Raw genomic sequence first — 14,163 nt, 5'->3', positions numbered from 1 at the left:
GCAGCAGAAAGAGCCTAGAGGGAAAGAGGAAGCCCCATGGGGGAAAGTACACAAGTCTAACTAGAGAGAAAAAAAGGGATGTTACAGACACAATTCTCTCTCTCCACTTACCTTACAAAGGCATGCAAGGAAATAGAGCAGGTGCCATTTTAGACATACAGAATAGCTGCACCAAATCAGGGCTGCGCCCGCACTCAGCCAAACAGAAAAACCTGACTCTGATGGGGAGTAATAACTGGAGATTAAGACCTAGCAAATGTGTGGAGCTTATGAACCAGGACTGTGAAAAAAAACTGAGAGTGTGTGGGAGAACTCACAGTGTGGCTGAGACATGAGTAGTCTCAGTGGGAGAGGCCACAACCTCAGGCAGCCTTGGATTCCTGGAGAGAGACATTGCAGGGGAATCTGAGCTTACACTGAGGACTGCACAGATCCTTTGTGTGATCCTTGGGACAGAGCAGACAAATATTATACTCACTGAGTCTAGCACTCAGGCACTGATTGCCATCAAGGAGAAGAGCTCAGCAGAGTGGAATTACTTCCTTTCTGAATAAACAAAAAGAGAGAGAAGATTTACCATTCTAAACCTGGTGTGTCACTTTTGGCACACCTTTAACCCTGAAGAAGTGAAGAGAGTTCTCTGGCCTTAACTAACAGAAAAATAATAAGATAATTATAGCATAACAGAACAGAATGGCCATAATAATAGTAAAACTACTACCCAAACAATACTCTATACTTTGTGTGTCTTTGTGGGTAAAGTCTGTTGGAATCTTTACTTAGTATATACTAAGTTGAGCTTCTGAATATGAAGATAATTGAAAATGAATCTTGATAAAGAATGGAAAGTGAGAGATGGTGTAGTTGCAGGTGAGAGGGAAGTTTTGGAGGGTAAAGCCACTATAATTCAAAAGTTGTCTTTGGAAATATATATTTATTAAATAAAAGTTAAAAAAACAAAAATAAAGAAATGGAACTCAAAAAATTATGATAAGAATATTTAGAAGTAATCAAAAATAATGCATGAACTTCTGAAATCCCTGAGGATATTACAGAACTCTCTGTAATGAAAATGAAATCTTAAGGAGGAATCAAAATGAAATGAGAAAAAAATGCAAGCCCAGAATATTATATCCTACAAAGCTCTCACTTGTGAATGAAGGTGAAATAAAGACCTTTCATAGCAAGCAGAAATTGAGAGAATCGGTCACCTCTTGTTCAAGCCACAAAAAGATGATTAAAAATCTGTTTCACACAGAAACACAGTCATCATTACGAAAGAAGGAAAAGGAAGAGAATCTCTCAGTAGAAGATCACAAGAGGTTCAAAGTATAAATTAGAAATACCTTTGGGAAAATGGCAGGGAAAAATCACTACATATCAATAGTCACATTGAATGTAAATGGCCTCAACTCTCCAGTTAAAAGGCATAGACTGGCTGCATGGATTAAAAAACAAAACCCACCTCTTTGCTGCCTACAAGAAACACATATTTATTAAAAAGATCAGGAAAATGAAGAACTGGTTTTCTGACCAAACAAAACTGACACACCATGGACCCAACTAACTAAAAGAAGAAGAGAAAAGACCCATATGATAAAATCAGATGAAAAAGGCAATGAAACAATAAAATCACAGAAATAAAAGAGTCATCAGAATTACTACAAAGAGTTGTATGCCAGCGACAGTGAAATCTATCAGAAATGGATAGATTCCTGGACACATGCAAATTACCTACATTGAACCAGGAAGACATAGAAAAACTAAACTGTAAAATAACAGTCAGAAATTGAAACAGTGATAAAGGCCCTCCCAACAAACAAAAGCCCAGGACCAGATGGATTCACTGCTGAATTCTACCAGACATTTAGAGAAGAACTAACTCGAATTCTTCTCAAACTATTCAGAACAATCAAAAAAGAGAGAATCCTCCCAAATTCTTTCTATGCAGCTAATAACATCTTAATTCCTAAACTTGAAAGAGATGAGGCATTGAAAGAGAATTACAGACCAATTTCCCTGATGAACATAGATGCAAAAAATACTCAATAAAATTCTGGCCAATAGAATGCAGTAACACATCAGAAAGATCATCCACCCAGACCAAGTGGGATTTATCCCTGGTATGCAGGGATAATTCAACATTCACAAATCAATCTATGTGATACACCTCATTAACAAACTGAAGAAAAAAAAACCCATATGATTATCTCAATAGAGGCAGAGAAAGCATTTGATATAATACAACACCCTTCATGATGAAAACTCAAAGCAAATTAGGTATAGAAGGAACGTCCTTCAAGACAATCAAAGCAATTTATGAAAAACCCACGGCCAACATCCTATGGAATAGAAAAAAGTTGGAAGCATTTCCGCTGAGATCTGGTACCAGACAGGGATGCCCACTCTCACCACTGCTATTCAACACAGTTCTGGGAGTTTTAGCCAGAGCCATCAAGCAAGAAAAAGAAATTAAAGGGACACAAATTGAGAAGGAAGAACTCAAACTATCCCTCTTTGCAGATGATATGATTCTTTATTTAGGGAATCCAAAGAACTCTACTAAGAGATGATTGGAACTCATAGAAGAGTTTGGCAAAGTAGCAGGATATAATCAATGCACAAAAATCAACAGCCTTTGTATACACAGGCAATGCCACGGCTGAGGAAGAACTTCTAAGATCAATCCCATTCACAATAGCTGCAAAAACAGTCAAATACCTTGGTATTAACTTAACTAAGGACGTTAAAGATCTCTACAATGAAAATTACAAAACCTTAAAGAAAGAAATAGAGAAATATTCCATGCTCATGGATGGAAAGAATCAATATCATCAAAATGTCTATTCTCCCAAAAGCAATTTATAAATTCAATGCAATAGCAATCAAGATACCAAAGACATTCTTCTGAGATCAGGAAAAAATGATGCTGAAATTCATATGGATGCACAAGACAATGCGAATAGCTAAACCTATCTTGTGCAACAGAAACAATGCTGAAGACATTACAATACCAGATTTCGGAACACACTACAGGGTAGTTATAATCAAAACAGCATGGCACTGTTGCTGAAACACATGGATAGACCAATGGAACAGAATAGAAACACCAGAACTCATACAAACATCTACAGCCAACTCATATTTGATCAAGGATCTAAAGCCAATCCTGGAGCAAGTACAGTCTATTCAACAAACGGTGCTGGGAAAATTGGATTTACACATGCAGAAGTATGAAGCAAGGCCCCTACCTTTCACTTTACAGAAAAATCCACTCAACATGGATTAAAGATCTAAATGTATGACCTGACACCATGAAATTATTAGAGAAAGCAAGATTCAGGAATAGCCAAAGACTTCTTGGAAAAGACCACAGAGGCACAGGCTGTCTAAACCAGAATTCACTATTGGGATTACATCAAATTGAGAAGTTTCTGTACTGCAAAATAAACAGTCAGGAAAGTGAACAGGCAACCAACAGAATGGGAAAAATAATTGCAATTTATGCAACTGATAAATTTTAATAACCAGAAACTTCAAAGAGATCAAGAAACTCCACAACCATAAAACAAAGAGCCCACCTAAGACATGGACCAATGACCTAAATACACATTTTTTGTAAGAGGAAATCCAAATGGCCAATAGATACATGAAAAAAATATTTAGGATCACTAGCAATCGAGGAAGTGCTAATCAAAACCACAATGAGTTTTCCTTCATCCCAGTTAGAATGTCTTACGTACAGAAATCAACTAACAACAGATTCTGGTGAGGGTGTAGGGAAAAAGGCACACTAATCCATGGTTGGTGGGAATGCAAACTGGTAAAGGCACTATGGAAGACAGTTTGGAGAATGTTCAGAAACCTAAATGTAGCCCTACCTCATGATCTCTCTCTCTCTCTCTCTCTCTCTCTCTCTCTCTCTCTCTCTCCCTCTCTTTCTCTCTCCTTTCTTTCTCTCTTTCTAACTCTTTCAAAGTAAATAAATAAATATTTGCAAAAAAAGAACTAATTCAAATTTTTCTGAAGCTATTCAAAACAATTGAATGGAAGGGAATCCTTCCAGTATTTTGATGAAATCAGCATCATCATAATTCATAAGACAGAAAAAGATACGACAGAGAGAGAACTATAGAGAAATATTCCTGATGAACATAGACGAAAAAATCTTCAATAAAGTAAGTGAATCCAACAATATATGAGAATGATCCTTCACCTAGACTAAGTGGGATTTATCTCAGGTATACAGGGATTGTTCAACATCAAAAATCAATAGATGTGGTACATCACATTACCAATTTGAAGATCAAAGGCATATGATTATCTCAATAGATGCAAAGAATATATTTGACATAATTAAACACCCTTTTATGATGAAAACATTAAGCAACTTGGGTATAGAGGAAACATTTTTCAGCATAAGAAAATATATGAAAATCCTTCAGCCAGTATCCTACTGAAAGAGGAAAAATGGAGGCATTCCCATTGAGACCCGAACCATACAAGGAAACCAACTTTCACTATTGCTATTTAATATAGTCCTGTAAGTTTCAGTCAGATCCATTATTCAAAAAAAGAAATCAAAGGGATACAAATTGGGAAGGCAGAAGTCAAATTATCCTTACTTTCTAATGACATCATTCTATATATAGGGGACCCAATGGATTCCATGAAGAGAATATTGGAACTCATAAGAGTTTAACAAAGTACACAATATAAAATCAACACACAAAAATCAATAGCCTTTCTATACACAATGGCTTAATGGAGAAATAACTACTAAGATCAATCCTATTCACATTAGCTACAAGAAAATTTAAATACCTTGGGATAAACTTAACCACGGATGTAAAAGATCTCTACAATGCAATTTTAAAAATTGGCATGTAGACCAATTGAACAGAATAGAAACACCAGAAGTCAATCCTCACATCTACCACCAACCCTCTTTGACAAAGGAAAAAAAAATCAATCCCTGAAGCTAAGACAGTCTCTTTAAAAACTGATGATGGGAAGTCTGGATCTGCACATGCAGAAGTGTGAAGTAAGACCCCTACATTACCCCTTACACAAAAATCCACTCCAAATGGATCAGAATCCACTCCAAATGGATCTAAATCTCTGGTGTGATACCACCAACTAACACTGAACTTCAAGAAAGACTTAGCATAGGGAAAGACTTTACCACAGACTCCAAAAGCACAGGCAATCGGTGCTAACATTGACAAATGGGATTACATCAAACTGAGAAGCTCTGACACTGCAAAAAAGAAACATTCAGCAAAGATAAAAGGCAACTGACAGAATCAGAGAAGATATTTGCAATCTATGCAACTGATAAAAGTTTAATTTGCAGAATCTATAAAGAGCTCAGGAAATTCAACAACAGCAAAACAAAAATTCTAGCTAAGAAATTGGAAAAGGAACTGAGCAGATATTTATCAAGAGAGGAAATTCAAATTGCCAACAGACACATGAAAAAAATGCTCAGAATCATTAGCCATAAGGGAAACAAATCAAAACCACAATGAGGTTTCACCTCACTCCAATTAGGATGGCTTACATACAGAAATCAACAACAAGTGTTGGTGATGATGTGGCGAGAAGGGCACCCTAATTCATTACTGGTGAGAATGTAAACTGGTACAGCAACTGTGGAAGACAATATGGAAATAACTCGGAAATCCAATTATACATCAATCACATGAACTAGCCATCCCACTCTAGGGAATTCACCCAAAGCAAATGAAATAAGCATATGAAAGTGACCTGTACCTCCATCTTCATTTCAGCTCAATTTACTAGAGGTAAAATATGAACTCCAGCCAGATGTCCATCAACTGAAGACTGGATAAAAGTTGTGCTACATATACGCTATGGAATACTACACAGTGTTAAAAAATGAAATCATGTTATTTGCAACAAAATATATACAACTAGAGGGAGAAACAGCAAGGAGAAGTGTACGAGGTATATATCAATGGATTAGAAGAGAAAACCACTGAGAGGCCCCAAAGAGGACAGGAACCAGATTGAACCAGAGTGGTGAGTGTTGGAACACACTCAGAGAGCTTGGAAAACTGAAACTGAAGACAGCCAGAACCCATGACCTTTTTGAGACAGGGCACCAGGAGCAAGATGGATGGCAGCAATCAATCCTGGGTATAGTGTAGCATGGGTCCATTTGATGACCTGGGGAGCTGGCTGTTGCTGGCATTTGCCTGAGGTCCAAGTGGAAGTGGAGAGAGGCAGCTGATTCAAACCAATCTCTCCAAAACAAAACCCGTGACCTGGATGAGAGAGATTGGATGCCATTTCAAATCAGACCTACAACCCAGGAAGCCTGCAAGCATGCACATAGCAGCCCAGAGAGATGAGACACCTGAATGCAGAACTGGTAGCAGCAGTAGGCAACTATTAAACCAGTGACTGTAGAATGAGAACTAGAACTTGTAATGAAGGGAAGGGGCTGCAGCCCCCACTGTCTCAGAGATCAACCAGGAAGCAGCTAGGCAACTACCGGAAACAAAAGGATGCCCATGCCAGCAGCATCTGGGGGAAACTTAGGTGCCAAAACCTTGGGGCCTAGGTGGATACATGAAAACCTGAAGGGCATAGCTGAGAATCCTTACTGTGGAAATATGCTCTGCCCTAAAGCTCCCAAGCCACACCCACCACAACCTCCTGGAATTCATGGAAAGAAAGACATTCTAGGTAGATGCAGAATAATAGCCCCCAAAATAAAAGACAACAGAAGAAAAAAAAAACAAATTAAAACATGCTGAAACACAGAGCTGAAATTAAAATAACAAGAATAAGGAAGTCACCATGAACCTCCCAGAGGAACAAAATCACATGTCCATGTTTTTTATGTTTGTATTTTTTCATTTATTAAATTTTTATTTAATGAATTTAAATTTCCAAAGTACAGCTTATGGGTTACAATGGCTCCCACCCTCCCATAACTACCCTCCCACCCGCAACCCTCCCCTTTCCCACTCCCTCTCCCCTTCCATTCACATCAAGATTCATTTTCGATTCTCTTTATATACAGAAGATCAGTTTAGTATAAATTAGGTAACGATTTCAGCAGTTTGCCCCCGTATAGCAAGACAAAGTGAAAAAAATACTGTTGGAGTACTAGTTATAGCATTAAATAAGAGTGTACAGCACATTAAAGACAGAGATCCAACATATAATTTTTTTTAATTAATTAATTTTCTATGCCATTTGCAATTTAACGCCAGGTTTTTTTTTTTCATTTCCAATTATCTTTATATACAGAAGATTGATTCAGTATATAATTAATAAAGATCTCATCAGCTTGTACCCACACAGAAACACAAAGTGTAAAAATACTGTTTCAGTACTAGCTATAGCATCACTGTACATTAGACAACACATTAAGGACAGATCCCACATGGGATGTAAGTACACAGTGACTCCTGTGTACTTACAGTTTGACAATCTTGTTTATGGCGTCAGTAATCTCCCTAGGCTCTAGTCATGAGCTGCCAAGGCTATGGAAGCCTTTGGAGTTCGCTGACTTTGAACTTATTCCGATAGGGACATAGTCAAAATGGAAGTTCTCTGCTCCCTTCAGAGAAAGGTACCTCCTACCTTGATGGCCCCATTCTTTCCACTGGGATCTCAGTCGCTGAGATCTTTCATTTAGGTCTTCTTTTTTTTTCCTTTTCCATGGTGTCTTGAGTTTCCATGCATACAATACTCTCATGGGCTCTTCAGCCAGATCTGATTGTTTAAGGGCTGATTCTGAGGCCAGAGTGTTGTTTAGGACATCTGCCATTCTATGAGTCTGCAGTGTATCCCGCTTCCCATGTTGGATCCTTCTCTCCCTTTTTGATTCTATCAGTTAGTATTAGCAGATACTTATCTTGTTTGTGTGATGTCTTTGACTCTTAGACCTAAAATAGCCATCAATTGTGAAGTGAAAATGATATCTTGGACTAGTGAGATGGCATTGGTACATGCCACATTGATGGGATTGTATTGGAATCCCCTGGCACAATTCCTTTTATTTATTTATTTATGTTTAATTTTTGACAGGCAGAGTGGACAGTGAGAGAGAGAGAGACAGAGAGAAAGGTCTTCCTTTTGCCATTGGTTCACACCCCAATGGCCACTGTGGTTTGCGCGCTGTGGCCAGCGCACTGTGCTGATCCAATGGCAGGAGCCAGGTGCTTCTCCTGGTCTCCCATGGGGTGCAGGGCCCAAGCACTTGGGCCATCCTCCACTGCACTCCCTGGCACAGCAGAGAACTGGCCTGGAAGAGGGGCAACAGGGACAGAATCCGGTGTCCCGGATGGGACTAGAACCCGGTGAGCTGGTGCCACAAGGTGGAAGATTAGCCTAGTTAGCCATGGCGCTGGCCCCCTGGCACTTTTCTAACTCCACCATTTTGGGCAAGTTGATTGAGCATGTCCCAATTTGTACATCTCCTCCCTCTTTTAACACTCTTAAATTTAACAGGGATCACTTTTCAATTAAAATTCAACACCTAAGAATAATTGTGTGTTAATTACAGAGTTCCACCACTAGTACTAGAACAACACCACCAACACAATAACAAATACTAAAAAGGATAAAGTATTACATTGTACATCTAGAGTCAGGACAAGAGCTGATCAGGTCATTGTTTCTTATAGTGTCCATTTCACTTCAACAGGTTTCCCCTTTGGTGCTCAGTTGTCACAGATCAGGGAAAAAAATGAGATTTGTCTCTTTAGGACGGGCTTAATTCACTCAGCATGATGTTTTCCAGATTCCTCCATCTTGTTGCAAATGACCGGGCTTCATTGTTCCTTACTGCTGTATAGTATTCTATAGAGTACATGTCCTATAATTTCTTTATCCAGTCTACTGCTAATGGGTTGGTTCCAAGTCTTAGCTATTGTGAGTTGAGCTGCAATAAACATGAAGGTGCAGATGGCTTTTTGATTTGCCAAATTAATTTCCTTTGCATAAATTCCAAGGAGTGGGATGGCTGGGTTGTATGGTAGGGTTATGTTCAAGTTTCTGAGGAATCTCCAGACTGACTTCCATAGTGGCTGAACCAATTTACATTCCCACCAACAGTGGGTTAGTGTCCCTTTTTCCCCACATGCTATCCAGCATGCATTGTTGGTAGATTTCTGAATGTGAGCCATTCTCATCGGGGTGAGGTGAAACCTCATTGTGGTTTTGATTTGCATTTCTCTGATTGCTAGTGATCTTGAACATTTTTTCATGTGTCTGTTGGCCATTTGGATTTCCTCTTTTGAAAAATGTCTCTTGAGGTCCTTGGCCCATCTATTAAGTGGGTTGTTTGTTTTGTTGTTGTGGATTTTCTTGATTTCTTTGTAGATTCTGGTTATCAACCCTTTATCTGAGGTATAGTTTGCAAATATTTTTTCCCATTCTGTCGGTTGCCTCTTTACTTTCCTGACTGTTTCTTTTGAAGTACAGAAACTTCTCAATTTGATGCAATCCCAAATGTTAATTTTGGTTTTGACTGCCTGTGCTCCTGGGGTCTTTTCTAAGAAGTCTTTGCCATTACCTATATCTTGCAGGGTTTCTCCAATGCTCTCTAATAATTTGATGGTTTCGGGTCATACATTTAAGTGTTTAATCCACGTTGAGTGAATTTTTGTGTAAGGTGAAAGGTAGGGGTCTTGCTTCAAGCTTCTGTACGTGGAAATCCAATTTTCCCAGCACCATTTATTGAATAGACTGTCCTTATTCCAGGGATTAATTTTGGATTTTTGATGAAATATAAGTTGGCTGTAGATGTTTGGATTGATTTCTAGTGTTTCTATTCTGTTCCATTGGTCTACCCATCTGTTTCTGTACCAGTACCATGCTCTTTTGATAACAAATGCCCTGTAGTATGCCCTGAAATCTGGTATTGTGATGCCTCTGGCTTTGTTTTTGTTGTACAAGATTGCTTTGGCTATTCGAGGTCTTCTGTGTCTCCATATGAATTTCAGCATCATTTTTTCCAGATCTGAGAAGAATGTCTTTGGTAAATTGATTGCTATTGCATTGAATGTATAAATTGCTTTTGGGAGAAAGGACATTTTGATGATATTGATTCTTCCAATCCATGAGCATGGAAGATTTCTCCATTTTTTGGTATCCTCTTCTATTTCTTTCTGTAAGGTTTTGTAGTTTTCATCATAGAGATCTTTAACATCCTTGGTTAAGTGTATTCCAAGGTATTTGATTGTTTTTGTAGCTATTGTGAATGGGATTCATCTTAGCAGTTCTTCCTAAGCCACGGCATTGCCTGTGTATACAAAGGCTGTTGATTTTTGTGCATTGATTTTATATCCTGCTACTTTGCCAAACTCTTCGATGAGTTCCAGTAGTCTCTTAGTAAAGTTCTTTGGGTCCCCTAAATAAAGAATCATATCATCTGCAAAGAGGGATAGTTTGAGTTCTTCCTTCCCAATTTGTATCACTTTAATTTCTTTTTCTTGCCTAATAGCTCTGGCTAAAACTTCCAGAACTATATTGAAGAGCAGTGGTGAGAGTGGGCATCCCTGTCTGGTACCAGATCTCAGTGGAAATGCTTCCAACTTTTCCCCATTCAATAGGATGTTGGCCGTGGGTTTTTCATATATTGCTTTGATTGTATTGAGGAAAATTCCTTCCATAGCAAGTTTGCTGTTGGAAAGATGAGTTTCCTGTAAGCAGCAAAAAGATGGGTTTTGTTCCTTAACCCAATCAGCCAATCGGTGTCTTTTAACTGGACAGTTCAAGCCATTAACTTTCAATGTGACTATTGAGAAGGAGTAACTTTGCCCTCTCATTTGCCAATGATTGTTTCTTTTCTTTTTATTTATATTTTTCTTTTTTATTTATTTTTTGAAAGGCAGAGTGGAGTGAAAGAGAGTTAGAAAGGTCTTGCTTTTGCCATTGGTTTACCCTCCAATGGCTGTTGCGGTTGGCCTGGTGCGGCTGGCGCACCGTGCTGATCCGATTGCAGGAGCCAGGTGCTTCTCCTGGTCTCCCATGGGAGCAGGGCCCAAGCACTTAGGCCATCCTCCACTGCACTCCCTGGCCACAGCAGAGAGCTTGCGTGGAAGAGGATCAACCAGGGTAGGATTGCTGCCCTGACCGGGACTAGAACCCGGTTTGCCATCGTTGCAAGGTGGAGGATTAACCTATTGAGCCATGGCGCAGGCAGCCAAAGATATTTTCTAATATATGGTTGAGACTCCTGTGATCTTTTGCTGTGAGTTTTCCTTCCTTTATCTTCTTTCATATTGGTGACCATGTTTCTATGTTTCTGTATGTAACACATCTTTAAGCATCTTTTGCCGGGCTAGATGAGTGGTGTCAAATTCTTTCAATTTCTGTTTGCTGTGAAAGGTCTTTATTTCACCTTCATTCACAAATGAGAGCTTTGCAGGAAATAATATTCTGGGTTGGCAGTTTTTCTCTCTTAGTACCTGGGCTATATCTCGCCATTCTCTCCTCACTTGTAGGGTTTCTGATGAGATGTCATCTGTGATTCTAACTGGAGATCCTCTGAGAGTAATCTGGCGTTTCTCTCTTGCACATTTTAGGATCTTTTCTTTGTGTTTCACTGTGGTGAGTTTGATTATGACATGTCGTGGTGAGGATCTCTTTTGGTCATGTTTATAAGGGGTTCTATGAGCTTCCTATACTAGGATGTCTCTGTCCTCCAAACCTGGGAAATTTTCTGCTTGTATCTCACTAAAAAGGCCTTCTAATCCTTTCTCCCTCTCCATTCCTTCAGGAACTCCTAGAACCCGAATGTTGGGTTTTCTAATAGTATTCTGTAGATTACTGACAGTATTTTTTAGATTTCTGATTTCTTCATTTTTTCTTTGATTTGCCTGTTTCCGTTCCTGTTCTCTGTCTTCTAATTCTGATATTCTCTCGTCTGATCACCCATTCTATTTTTAAGGCTCTCTGAGTTCTTCATTTCATTGTGGTTTTTGGTCGCTATCACAGTTTCGTGTTCTACTAGTTGTTTCATTTCATTTTGATTCCTCCTTAATATTTCATTTTCACAAGAGAGATTTTCTGTCTTGTCCATGAAGGATTTCTGTAGTTCAAGAATTTGTATTTGAGAATTTCTTAATGTTCTTATCAATTTTTTGAGATCCGCTTCTTGCATTTCCTCTATCTCTTCATCTTCATAATCTTGGATTGGGGTGTCTGGTTCATTTGGGGGCATCATAGTATCTTCCTTGCTCTTGTTACCTCGGCTTCTACATTTGTTGTTTGGCATCTTGGAGATAATTTTTTTTGTTTGTTTGTTTGTTTTGCTGTGGTGTTTTTTTCTCATTGTACAATGCCTCTAAGTGGGCTGTTTTGATGGATCCTTAGAGGCTGTGATGGGTGTGACCAGAGAGCTCTGTTTGATTCTTCAGGTTTATTGCTGTGCAAAAAGTGACTCACCCAGATTGTTCTCTCCCTTGCTCCTTGCTGGATCTCTCTCTCTCTCTTTTTTTGACAAAGTTGGGAAGTAATCCGCACAGCTGAGTGGAATTGAGGGTAGTTGAAATCTGGCCTCTGTGAGTATTCGTTTGATCTACCCCCGGGACCACACAAAGAGTTTATGCAGCCCTCAATGTGTTCTCAAGTTTCACCATAGTCCCAAAGTTACTGAGTTTGTGTACTCCTTGCTGCTTTACATATGTCAAATGGCTCCTCCTCTTTGTTTTGCTTGGCCTTGTTAGGTTAGTGGGGAGAGAGGCCTCTGACTTTCTCCACTAATGTCTCGGGTTTCTGAGGTTTTTGTCTTACCTCCCATTCATTCCCACGCTGGTGAGATTCTGTGGCTCGGCTCCCGCAGCTGGGCTTCCACGCGCTGGGCTCCCTGTAGGTCCTCTGTGTCACATCCACTAGATCCGGGAGCGTTTCCTCTGCAGTTTTTCTCTTGAGTCCTTTCATGAAGCTAAAGTAATTCCACTATGAAAGTATATTTTCCAGACTATTTGTGCACGTCCTCATTATCCGCCATATTGGCTCCGCCCCTGTATTTTTTAATTTATTTATTTTACAGATAGAGTTCCAGACATTGAGGGAGACAGAGAGAATGGTCTTCCATCTGATGGTTCACCCCCAAAATGGCCACAACAGCTGGAGCTGTGCTGATCCAAATCCAGGAGTAAAGTGCTTCCTCCTGGTCTCCCATGCGAAAACCAGACTGGAAATACCAATTCTACGTGTCTTGCAAATTCTATGATAGGATGTTTTGGATAATGATATTTTATCTGCCCTGCATAGTTTTGCAGCGCTATGACGCAATCTTTATTATTTTGCATTAGTTCCTCTACTTGACTTTTATTGTAGGGTGTGACAATAGTGGCTGGCTCCTTGCCAAACAATTCTTTAGAGCGAGCTCTACCTTTGGTAATTAGTAAAGCACATAAATAAGGATAATCTGCAAGCATCTTTGCCTGTGTATGAGGCAAGTGAAGCCACTCCAAGACTCCCTCCTGCCATAGGCAAGCTGTAGGCGTATAAGCTGTTGCAAAAATCAAAAGACACCAGGGCACAACATAATCTATCTGATGTACACGTGCCTTAGATAAGGCTTTGTCAACTAATTGTAATGCCTGTAAAGCCTCTGGCGTCAATGTCCTTAGAGACTTAGGATTAGAGTCACCATGCAAGATGGAATATAAGGGACTCAATTTTCCTGTAGTAATCTTTAAATGAGGTCTTAGCCAATTAATGTCTCCTAATAATTTTTGATAATCATTTAATGTTTTTAGCCTATCCCTTCTAATTGATATTTTTTGTGAAACAATATAATCATCTTTTATAATTTGTCCCAAATAATTTAAAGGTCGATCTCTCTGTACCTTATCAGGGGCTATAACCAAGCCATGAGCAGTTAAGGTTTGAATAGTATCATACAACAAATCATCTAGTATAGCAGAATTTTCATGAGCCAATAATATATCATCCATATAATGAATTATATATGCAGTAGCATATTTTTTCCTTATTATTTGCATGGCCTTATCGACAAATTTTTGACACAAAGTAGGAGAATTTTTCATGCCCTGTGGCAAAGTAACCCACTGATACCTTCTATAAGGTTGTTTAAAGTTTGATGAAGGCACACTAAAAGCAAAATGTTCACAGTCTGCTGGATCCAATTTTATAGTAAAGAAACAA

This window comes from Lepus europaeus, chromosome Y (assembly GCF_033115175.1).
Source record: "Lepus europaeus isolate LE1 chromosome Y, mLepTim1.pri, whole genome shotgun sequence".
Taxonomy (NCBI): domain Eukaryota; kingdom Metazoa; phylum Chordata; class Mammalia; order Lagomorpha; family Leporidae; genus Lepus; species Lepus europaeus.
This window is presented reverse-complemented; position numbering follows the sequence as displayed.